Below are 12,011 nucleotides of genomic sequence, written 5' to 3'. Positions count from 1 at the left end.
GTGGTGGCATTACTCTTCGTACGTCTTGTATCAACCATGGTTGTTTGAAAAAAAAATGTGTGAAAGATGGATTTGGAGCACGCTTTGAATATATCTCGCGCTCTCAATGAAAGCACCAATTTGTGGGAGCAAATTTCCCCACGAGAATATTCGCCCAAGATTCCTTCGTCTTCTCCGCCTCTCTTTCTCCCTGCAAAACAGATCGGAGTAAAAGGACCACACCCGGGGGGTGTTGTCCAAAGGCCCTCCGATGCCTAAGTTAGGTAGGGTAATTCAAGAAAAACCGGGTGGCCGGAGCCGTGTGTGGTGGCCGGAGCCTTGTGTGAGAGAGAGAAAGAGAGGAGGTGGCTAGGGTTTTTGAGAAATAATTTCTGCAGAGCTTTAGTAGGAATTTAGGCGTACCTTAACCTTTGTGTGTGGCCATCCTTTTATAGTGGTCTCGGAGGCTAGGGTTTCAGAGGAATAATTCCGTAGATGGAAAGGAATTATTCCTCCCCGATTTGGAATTGATTTGATTAATTAGGGATTTGATTTATTAGGGTAAATCAAATCCCTAATTGTGATAGGTATCAATTCAATTCCTAATTTAATTAGGTAACTCCTTATTTAATTCGGAATTGGGGTAGGAATCAAATCAATTCTCGACCCAATTAGGTAATATTCTATTTAATTGGGTAATCCCCAATTAAATTGAAGAATTTCCAATTAGGTCAAATAATCCTCAAATGGAAGGAATTATTTGACAAAGGGTTTTGATTTAATTAGGTTCCCACAGTAACACTATTCTGGGAACCTAATTTTAAGCAAACCCTAGGTCAAATATTTCCTTCCATTTGGGGATTCTTGCCTTGATTAGGGATTTGATTCGCATTAAATCCCTAATTGATTTAAATCTCCTAAAATCAGAAAAATAATTCCTTTCCCAACAAGGATTATTTTTCTCGAAACCCTAACCCTACGAGGCTCTATAAAAGCATGGCCACACACAAGGGTTGAGGTACGTCTGAAATCTCTACTAAAAACTCTGCAGAAAATTCCTCTCAAACCCTAGCTACCTCTTTTCTCTCTCTCTTTTACATAAGGCTCCCGGTTTACCCTTAAACACATCTCCGTACCCTAGTTAGCTAGTGTTTTTCTTACAAATACTTGAACTAATTTAGGCATCGGAGGGTCTTTGGCCAACACTCACCCTCCGGGTGTGGTTCTCTTATTTGTTCTACTTTACAGAGAGAAAGAGGCGGCGAAGAAGAAAGGGGAATCTTTCAAACCGAATATTCTCGTAGGGAAATTTACTCCCACAAATTGGTGCTTTTGTTGAGACCACGAGATATACTCAAATCGTGCTCCAAACCTATTTTTTCAATCCACCGAATCCTTCCAAACAACCATGGTTGGAAGCAAATGCCTTAGGGGCAAAACCACCTCGACGGCGCACTCTGGAACTGCCGAAGCCTCGCTGCCACCACGAGGTACAGCTGCTGCCAGCATTTTGCAGCAACCTCCCATTGCTGCCAGCACGTTCCAGCAGCTCCCCGGCCAGTTTCAGCAGCCTCCCATGGCTCCCAGAGCATTCCAGCAGCTTCTCAAAAAGTTTCAGCAGCCTCCCATGGCTGCCAATGCATTCTAACAGCTTCCCGAAGATTTCCAGCAGCCTCTCATGGCTGCCAGCGCGTTCCAGCAGCCCTTCCTGGCTGCCCATGCTGTCCAGCCACCTCCGGCAGCGGCGCAACCTTTCCAAACAACTGCTGTAGCAACCGGAACGCAGCAGCAGCTGTGCCATATGGCTGCTCAAATTGCAGCGCAGCCACGTAGCCCCGTGGCCTCCTCCGTTGTGCAACTGCAAGGCCTAGGTGCCGGTGCCGGTGCCGCCACCCATGACTGTTGACCAAACGGGTCACTTTCATCTCATCGACACGTCTCCGGACGTAGGCCAAATAGGTCGTACTCATTGACACGTGTCTGGACATAGGCCAAACGGGCCACTCTTATCGACATGTCTCCAGACGTAGGCCAAACAGGCCACACTCATCGACACGTCTCCGGACGCAGGCCAAACAGACCACTCACATCGACAAGTCTCCGGGCGTAGGCCAAATGGGCCACTCTCATCGATACGTCTCCGGACGTAGGCCAAACGGGCCACACACATCGACACGTCTCCGGACATAGGCCAAACGGGTCACACTCATCGACACGTCTCCAGACGTAGGTCAAACTGGCAGCTCTCATCGACGTGTCTCCGGACATAGGCCAAACATGCTATGACCTGAGAAAAACATCCGATGAGATATGCAGAGCATGCTTAGAGTCCCTTAAGAAGGACCCTGGCACTTATAAATTTTCCAAGGGAGACACACAATCAAGATACTGGCTGGTTACTCAAGCAGTTCACAAGTCAATACGCAAATTGAAGTTGAAAAAATAACTAAAATTTCCAAAGCAAGTTGACCAACCAGCCAAGTTCAACAATTATTCTACACAAGAAAGCAGACTACAAAAGCTGAAAAGAAATAAAGGAGTCAACGATGCTGATTCAACTCCACGCTTGACTGATCGTGACTCAACAGCTGGATCCCGATAGTTGAGCGAATGAGTACACCTCCCAGCTCGATCTTCATCTCTTGACTAGTGTAGATGACTCAAACTTCAGAGAGGAATGCCAACATCTCTTTCCTTCTCGGCAAGCAAACCACTTCATGGAGCAAATCACGGTCTCTAAGCTTGTCTGTAGAAGACTCAAGTGGAACATCCCGAAAATCGCATATACCGTCAATCTTCTTGCTATCTGCACCAACAAGATGTTTAAACCTTGCTGATGGCGGCAGAACAGCTCTTGCTTGAGTCTTCTCAGCAGAATGGATCCTTGGCTTTTTCCTCAACGGAGTCGCATCTTTCCAGCAAAGTTGTAGCTTTATTTCTTGAAGACTTGACATGTCAGCCATCCTTTTTTAAAGGAGTCCGGCAGAACACTCCTTCTACCCAGCCAGGAGATCATCAGAGTGTAGACTATTCTGCTTCCATCTCTCAACATATTGGGCAAGGGGCAGACCACTAACGGTTACCGCTACTCCAACCGTCTTCAGCCACCCACGACGACAACAAGCTTGGTCCCATCTAGCTGGTCCTCGCCGCAAAAAAGAGAAGACGAAGAAAAAAATATACTTGCTCGACTTACATTGGGATGGACGACAACTCCTCTCTTCGACAAGTAGTGCAAATTCTCCAATATCTCTCTCAAGCTAGAAAGTAAAGAAGTCAAGTTTGCGATGTGAAGAAGAGTGAAGAGAAGCCCTGCATTTATACAGGTTGGGCATCCTAGGTCAAGAAAAAATCGCAAGCCCATTCCTACTGGGAACCCAACTCCAAGAACAGTGAAAAGCTGACTCCAATTAAGACCCCAAATCCAAGAAGGAAGCCCAGTCACAGCTGGACAGTCCAACAGTTAATTCACACCTCCTCCATGCCACCACACGCCATACAGAAGCTGGGGGGCATTTGTGGGAACCTAATTTTAAGCAAATCCTAGGTCAAATATTTCCTTCCATTTGGGGATTCTTGCCTTGATTAGGGATTTGATTCGCATTAAATCCCTAATTGATTTAAATCTCCTAAAATTAGAAAAATAATTCCTTTCCCAACAAGGATTATTTTTCTCCAAACCCTAACCCTACGAGGCTCTATAAAAGGATGGCCACACACAAGGGTTGAGGTACGTTTGAAATCTCTACTAAAAACTCTGCAGAAAATTCCTCTCAAACCCTAGCCACCTCTTTTCTCTCTCTGTCTCTCTCTTTTACATAGGGCTCCGGCCGCCCGGTTTACCCTTAAACACATCTCCGTACCCTAGTTAGCTAGTGTTTTTCTTATAAATACTTGAACTAATTTAGGCATCGAAGGGCCTTTGGCCAACACCCCCCGGGTGTGGTCCTCTTATTTGTCCTATTTTGCAGGGAGAAAGAGGTGGCGAAAAAGAAAGGGGAATCTTTCAAACTAAATATTCTCGTGGGGAAATTTACTCCCACAACTATGATCCAAGCTTGTTCCACAAGTTCCAGGAAAAACACCACTTGAATAGAATTGAAGTTGGAACCACTAGCATCAATGACAACGGAAACAGGCTGATGAGCAACAGAGCTAAGAAGTGTTGAGAAAGATGGTGAAAAATAAAAGAGGCAATAAATAAATTTGGCAGTCCTTTTCCTAGCCTTGTGTAAATAAAATGGGCAAAAATAACATTCAATATTTTCCACTATGAAAATAATGGGAATACAATAATGATCTCACCAAACATCGGTGGCTAAACTCTCTCTTGGTTTTTCTCTCAAGAGGATTTTCTCTCTCACACAAGTGAGGTTTTCTTATCTCTCAAAACTCTCTAAGTTTTGGTTTTCTAGCCAACATTCCTAACTAATTAGTGGCCATGCAAGAAGGAGAATTTTTCTCATTTTCTCTTCCATTCATTTTCTTCAAATTCTCCCGTCCTTTCTTTCATTTTATTTTGCTATTTATTTATTTTCCTTCTTTTTCTCTCCTCCACTAACGAGGGAAACCTATCAGGAAGGGCCTTTTTCACTGTTTGCAGGCACATCTTCATAGCCAATTATCTTGGCTGCAATGCTGGGTTCCATCTTGGCGTTGTATGTACCATCAGTACCATTGTATGGGTAATAAGCTTCTGTACTAAGCCCATGATTTTTTTGGATTAACTGAAAGGCATTGTCTATCAAGCCACCCTCACAGCCTTGGTCCTGATCAGCAGTGTCACAATCGACCAGCTCTTGTTCAGACAAAGAGATCAATTTACCTGTTGTAAGAAATTAATTCCTTCTGTAGCTGCCACTGCTGAAAATGCCCAACAACATCCTACAATTTTGGTTCCAACAAATAGAAGTTAGAAAGAATAACAAATATAATTTGATAACACACACGGCACAGGTAGAGAAAAATATGGGGCTAGAATGTGGGCACAACATAGAGGTCAGCAGAAAGTCAACTCTGATGCCAAGTTAAACAATATGGGGTGGAATATTTTCTGATATATTTTCCAAAAGAAGGTATAAGTGTGTAAACCCTAGTAGGGTTTTACAAGAAAACAAATAAACTTCTAATTACACAAGATTTGTACAAAAGATAAAGAAATAAAATCCTAATAGAATAGAAAATAAATCTCCTAATAGAATTAGGATCTCGCCAACAACCTGCACATTAGCTGCATCCTTCCTGTTGTTATTCCACATAAACTTATACCCTGTGAACTCAAACAGAATTAAGCGACAATCGAAAATAGCATTTTTAAAATCCTCCATGAGAATATCGCATTGAATGTGATCCCCACTCTTTTTGTGATACTCCATAATCTCATTAAAATCTCCACAGCAAAGTCAAGGACCATGATCCACCCTACTTAATCTTCGCATAAGTTTCCATGAATGATGACCCTAGGTATGATCAGGGTGACTATAAAAGCCAGTCACTCTGAGAGTCCAAGAATTTGGGAAAGTAAATCTAACATCTATAGACTTTGACGGGTGTGCATCTTGAGTGATATTTCGATGTGGGATTGCGAGGATTGGCTGAGGAGGCACCACGTATCTTTTGTGACAAATTACTCTGAAGCGCAGTCTTTGGCTGCGATCAACAGGCTGGGTTGCCAAAGGCTTGGCGCCTGTTGATGGTACTTTGTGGGACTTAATAGATCGTCAAGTTTATGGGATCTCCTTGTGGATCCCTTATTCCATGTGTTGTTCATTAATTGGCCAGTCGGATATGGTATAAACAATTGGTTTTCTTGAAAACATGTGTTTTTGCTTGTAGATGTTTGTTGTTTGTTACCCACTGTTTATTCTATTAACAACTTGCACAAGCCTGCTTTTGTTTTCTCAAGTGCTAAACATGGACTATGGTCGTTTTCATGCCTTGAAAATTCGTAGGAAACCACGCTTCAATTGTTGTTAACTATTTATTTTTTAAATTAACTCCCAAAAATTGATTGGAATTAGCATGAAATCTGTCTCTCATTCATGGCTGTTTGTCTTATTGGTCCATCATACATTTGGGCTTCTCCTTTTTCTTAAAACTTCTTCCACGTCATTAAGAAAAACTATTGGACTGAGAGGTACTGCGTACCATTTTTATTTCTTAAGACCTAAATTACAAACTTTAAGGATTACAAAAGAAGAAGGAAACATCCAAACTTATATAATATATGCATATACACACCAAAAGAGGTAAAATAGATTTAGGGCTTATTCATGAAATTCGCAAGCACTTAACATACAATTAGAAGAGTGACGCTTTTTTTCAGGGGTAAACTTCAATAAGAGACCTGAGGCCCAATGTATGTGTAATCTTATAGTGAGAGAATCCAGCAGTCCAAAAGAGCTTTTCCCACTCTGCTTCACTACGCTCTTTGCCATTGAGTTCGACCATCACCAACATATCCCACATGAGCTGAGTTTCAATTGATTTCTTATCCATCTTCTTATCATCTGCAGACACATTTAAGTCCAGGATGATAACCTTTCCTCCTTCATTTTTGCTCAGAATTGCTTCTCTACTCTTCTTTAATATCTTCACGCTTTCCTCATCACTCCAATCATGCAGAACCCACTGATCATTGATGCCATACATTAATTAATGGTTAATTACTTTAACATAAGCCTTGAATTTGTACTCACAACCACATCCGTGCATAGAATTAGTGTATGGTACCTGCTTAATATACTTTGTACATGCACTGATTAACTTGTCATCGTTACTAATTCATTTATGAATAGTAAAGTTTGTTAAAATTTAAGAGGAACGGACCCGCGGACCACTACTAGAAACATCTATATTACCCCCAAATTAACCACCAACATAGTCCAAGCTGGTGTGGGGTTTGTATAAAAGGGCATATCTTATACATTTTGTCTAAGTTTCCAATGTGTTACTTTACTTTGTTCAACAAGATTGTCTTTTCGTTTTGAGTTTTATCATTAAACTCCATAAAATTCCTTAAATACACAACTCGGATTGAAAGCCGAGCAAAACAAGGACAAGTTTAGAAAATTCTGCTGAGAAGGGTGAGATGTGTTTCCTAACAACAAGGTAATAATTAATTAGGAAGTTAAGGAATAATAAAAATGAGAGAAATAATTGAGTTTTATAATTACCTTGAGGAAAATTGCATTTGCTGGGGGTATCTTCTCAAACATGTCTCCTCCAACAAAATCCAAATTGTGAGTCCCTTGCAAGTTTGCGACAACATGTGGTTGGTCAAGGACAGTGCAATTAATGTTCGGGAAGGCCTTCGCAATGGCCTTGGCCATGTTTCCTGTGCCACCTCCAACATCAACCAAGGAATTCAAACCCTCAAAAACTCCTTCACACTCTTCAACCACTGCCCTTGCTATCAGCTGAGAGTCAGCCTCCATTGCTTCATTAAACAAGCTACCAAACTTTGGTTGCTGAGCAGCCAAACCCCAAAAAGGCCTTCCATGTGCCATCTCAAATGGGGAAGCTGGATGATCATGATTTCCATGATTGTTCATCTGGCACTAAGTGCCCATTAGATGAAATGGATCTGTCACTACTGGATCAAGAATCATAAGTAAAAATTGTGTGGTGCTTAATGGAGCTTCCTTGAGGAGAAGCCTGGAAGCTGGTGTTAGGCTATACACCACAACAGCTTTTTCCTCCGCTTCATCATCAAGATCCTGATGAACAATATTCTCATTGTTGTTATTATTGTTTGGAAGAAGTGGTAGCTGAACTTGCTGGTCTTGTGCAAAAAAATTGGAGTGGACGAGTATTCGCATGAGGCGTGCGATGAAATGAGCTTTCGACGGGTGGACATTGAGGCCGGAAATGAGATTGGAAAGGGATATGGGTTGGCCATGGTTGTGAATCACATCTGGGATGCCTAATTGAACTGCACACTTTAATGACATGGAGTTTATGAACTGGAAGATATGATTCCACACATGAGCTTGAGCTTGAAAAAGCTCATGGCTAGTAGCACTAACTTTATCATTAGCCAAACTCATTTATCTAAGTGTGTATGTTTATATGTGTAGCTCAAGAACACCGATGGCTCTTATTTTAAGTCTTCTATACTGGGGATATGCTTATATAGTCGTTGCCGACCTGACACAATCCACATCCCAATTATTTAAGTAAAGGGTTATTTGTAGCAATGGTCCTCAACTATACTTAGAGTTACATTTTGGTTACTCAACTCTAAAAATAGTTACAGAGATCACTCAATTAGGTGTTGTGTTGCACCATTAGTCCCTACCGTTAGAGAGACTTGACGGTAGAAGGGAGAAATTGACAAGGAAGTTACTGTAGATTGAACTTTGAAGTGGGAGGGAGAAATTGACAAAGTGAAGTTTCATCTAATTATTATGTATATGTAATATTATATATATATAATATGTTTTCCTCCTTTAATAATAATAATATTCTCTCCTCTATCCATCTTCTTTCCCAAATTTGGAAGCACGAAGAACTCAAATATTCAGAGATATTAATCTAAGTTCTCTTCTAACCCCTTTCATTCATTTTAAATATATATCATCACTTTTCAATCGAAGTAAGCAAAACACCCAACTCCCATTGCAGCCAAAAAATAACCAAACTCCATGGCACCACGCCAAGAAGGTTTATGAAGCATCAAATTTTAGAAATTTCTAGAAATTGACGAACCAGAAGAACTCTTACAATTGATACAAAGCTAATAGTTAATAGTTTGTTGGCCTAATGACAGAGATAGTGGAGAAATGCTCAAAACATGTGGTTGTTGCTAGGGGTGGCAATTTCCTACACGACTCGAAACCCGCATGGAAAAAACACAACCGAACCCGCACAATTGATAATTGGGTAATTTTCGGGTCAACCCGTTATGACCCTTTTATTAAACGGGTCGTGTTAACCCGTGAAGAAATGAAGAGAAATGAAGACTTCAAAACATACACCACAAGGGGTTTCGAACTCCCACCACCCTCATTCTTCTCCAACATCTTATCCACCATGCTACATACAACCTTATGATTATATACTATACCTTTTGATATTTGTAATGTTTCTTTTTCTTTCTTTTCCTTCTTTCTTCTCCTCTCTCTTTTTTTCTTTCTTTTCCTTCTCTCTTCTCTCCTCTCTTTTTTTTCTTTCTTTTCCTTCTCTTTAGTTTTCTCTCCTCTTTTATTTATTTATTTATTTCCTTCTCTCTTCTCTCCTCTCTCTCTCTCTCTCTCTCTCTCTCTCTCTCTCTCTCTTTTTTTTCTTTTCCTTCTCTCTTCTCTCCTCTCTCTATCTTTTTTTTTTCTTTCTTTTTCTTATATTTTCTCTCCTCTCTCTGTTTTTTTATTTAAAAATTTTCAATTGTGAGTTTTGTAACATGCATGTTATTATTTATGAACCCGTTACACGACTAGAAACCCGCACGATAAAAGACGACCCGAACTCGACATGACACATTTATTAAATGGGTTGGGTTCGGGTTGAGCATTCTTAACACGTTTATTATCCCGGCACGACACGACCCATTGCCAACCCTAGTTGTCGCACTCTGAAGTCTAAATTGAGAAATACACAAAGCCGTGTATAGTAATCCAATAGTACTATTAAGTTTTCAAGTCATAATTATCCAGAGATTCAGTTTTAAAGTTTAAGAACAGATAGTCATCCAAAAGGATGAAGGAAGGCAGTGGGGTAGGTTAAAGTTTGAGTTTCTACTCCAAAATTAATTGACAATAAACGAAGTAGCCTAACTCTTTATAAATCCATGTAAGGTCCCTAAATTTTCGATATAGGACAAATACTGAACATTTTTAACATAACTATCATTCAAAATGGTTTCATCTAACGGCCAATCAAGTGGGTTATCGTTTGTGTCAAAAAGTGTCTCTTAATTCTGACCCTATATACATGTTTCTTTTGGCTTATGTGCGTGATTTTTAAATATACTTATGTTAATTTCTTTACATATTATTCTTATTGTGTACACACAGGAATTTTTTAGCTGAGGTAAAATTTTGAAAGGCTAAAAGCTTTGTATAAAAAAATTGAAAATCAAATATCCTTATAATTTAAAAGATACCAATATCATTCATAAGTCATAGAAAAAGAATAACATTACAAATAAACTACAATTGTTGTAGAAGTAAAATAAACTACAATAGCATTACAAATAGATATTAGTCGCTGTTGTACCACTAATATTATTGCAATATATATTCAATGATGATACCTAATAATTGATATGGAAGATCATAATTAAAAGAAGGGCCAAGCAAATCTCACCTAATCCCTTGTGAATGCTACTTGAGTGGACTGCGGAGAGCCTATCTTCAAATCTCTATCAGCACCTGCCATCTGTGTTTTTTCATAATTTGAAGTCCAGAAAGAAAAAGAAGAAGTTAAGTATGATAATTGTAAGATAGGGTCCATCATGCATATATGATGCATGAGGACATGAATGATGGGGTTGCTTTTTCGTTGAGCAGGATAATAAATAATAGAAAAACATAGATGACAGCTGCTGATAGAGATTTGAAGACAGGCCCTCCGCAGTCCACTCAAGTAGCATTCACAAGGGCAGAGCCAAAAGATGTTTCGTCCAAAAACGAAAGTCATCCAAACATATAGTATCAAGCGTAGGAATTATAAAATTCAGACAAGACTGCACACTCATGTAATCGTTTTTTCGGTAAAAAGTGGTTCTTAAAATATATATTCAGAATCAAATACGTTATCATATCAATGTGATATAAATTATTGCAAGTAGCTAGTGCATGCAAAACACACTAAAAACATGCACAACTGGCATATGAGGCATGTGGGGATCTTGTTACTCTCACATGCCAAACACACTAAATCAATCAGTGCGTGATGGTCTCTTGTTACTCCCAGCACAACCTCGACAATGCGATATTTATGAAAGATATTTGAAATTTCTCTTGCACAACTAGGAAAGCACTATATCGGATGAATGATTTGTGAGCATAGGAAAGTACTATGTCGGATAATTGATTTGTGAGCATGGAATTAATAAGGGAGCTTTAGTTTTCACACATAAAATACTTTACTAATTTGAAAGATAGATATACAATTTTACTTAATTAATATAAAACCAAAGACAATAAAGTAACACCTACTTTTACTAAAATAACATTGAAGAGCACTACAATTACAACATGTGCCATTGTGATTTATTGTCAAATATAGAGTCAAAACGACATAACAAGACTCAAAACAGAACAAAAAACGACACTACTCAAATTGAATCAGTTCCAAAAACCCTTTCGCGCGACCTTTCATCTTCAACTTCAGAGTGCTTCAGCCGATAGTTCCTCACTGACCACCACCAACAACGACGACGAGCAACGACGACGACGAGTAGCAACGAGGAGCAGAAACGACGAGCAGCAACGACGACGAGCAGCAACGACGACGAGCAACGACGACGAGCAGAAACCACCACCAACAACGACAACCACTGACGCCTATCGAAGCGATTTTCACTCTCTTGGGAAAAAAACAGTAAGAAAATGACCCTCTAACACAGATTTGTCTTCGATTTTAGGGATTACACATTTTTGCATGTTGTTCTTTATGCAATGTAGTTTTTGGAAAAATGGATGAATCGTTGGATTCAAAACTACTCTTCGTTTAGGTTTTGCTTCGTTTATAGGGATTAACCATTCAAAATCGTTGGATTCAAAATTTCTGGTTGTTTGTAGCAGATTTTGAACCAGAAACAGTTTCTGGTTCCATAATTCACTTTCAGAGTGCTTTTTGCTAGGGTTTATGGGAATGTTATAACTGCTCATGAAGTTAAATGTGTTTTGATATTCAGTACTGTCTTTGCATTTTGATTTCTGGTTGTTTGTAGCAAATTTTGAACCAGAAACTGCAATGCAGTTTCTGGTTCCATAATTCAATTTCAGAGTGCTTTTTGCTAGGGTTTATGGGAATATTATAACTGCTCGTGAAGTCAAACTTGTTTTGATATTCAGTACTGTCTTTGC

At 39.7% G+C, this 12,011-nt stretch overlaps 2 pseudogenes; both read right to left on the bottom strand.

Annotated features, from left to right (window-relative positions):
- The window catches only part of LOC117621710, a 17,877-nt pseudogene extending 16,178 nt beyond the window's left edge, over positions 1-1,699 (bottom strand).
- Positions 1,700-6,249: 4,550 nt separating this feature from the next.
- Positions 6,250-8,027, bottom strand: LOC117622991 (annotated as a pseudogene).
- Positions 8,028-12,011: the final 3,984 nt, after the last annotated feature.

Source organism: Prunus dulcis, chromosome 3, assembly GCF_902201215.1.
Source record: "Prunus dulcis chromosome 3, ALMONDv2, whole genome shotgun sequence".
Lineage (NCBI taxonomy): Eukaryota > Viridiplantae > Streptophyta > Magnoliopsida > Rosales > Rosaceae > Prunus > Prunus dulcis.
This window is presented reverse-complemented; position numbering and strand designations above follow the sequence as displayed.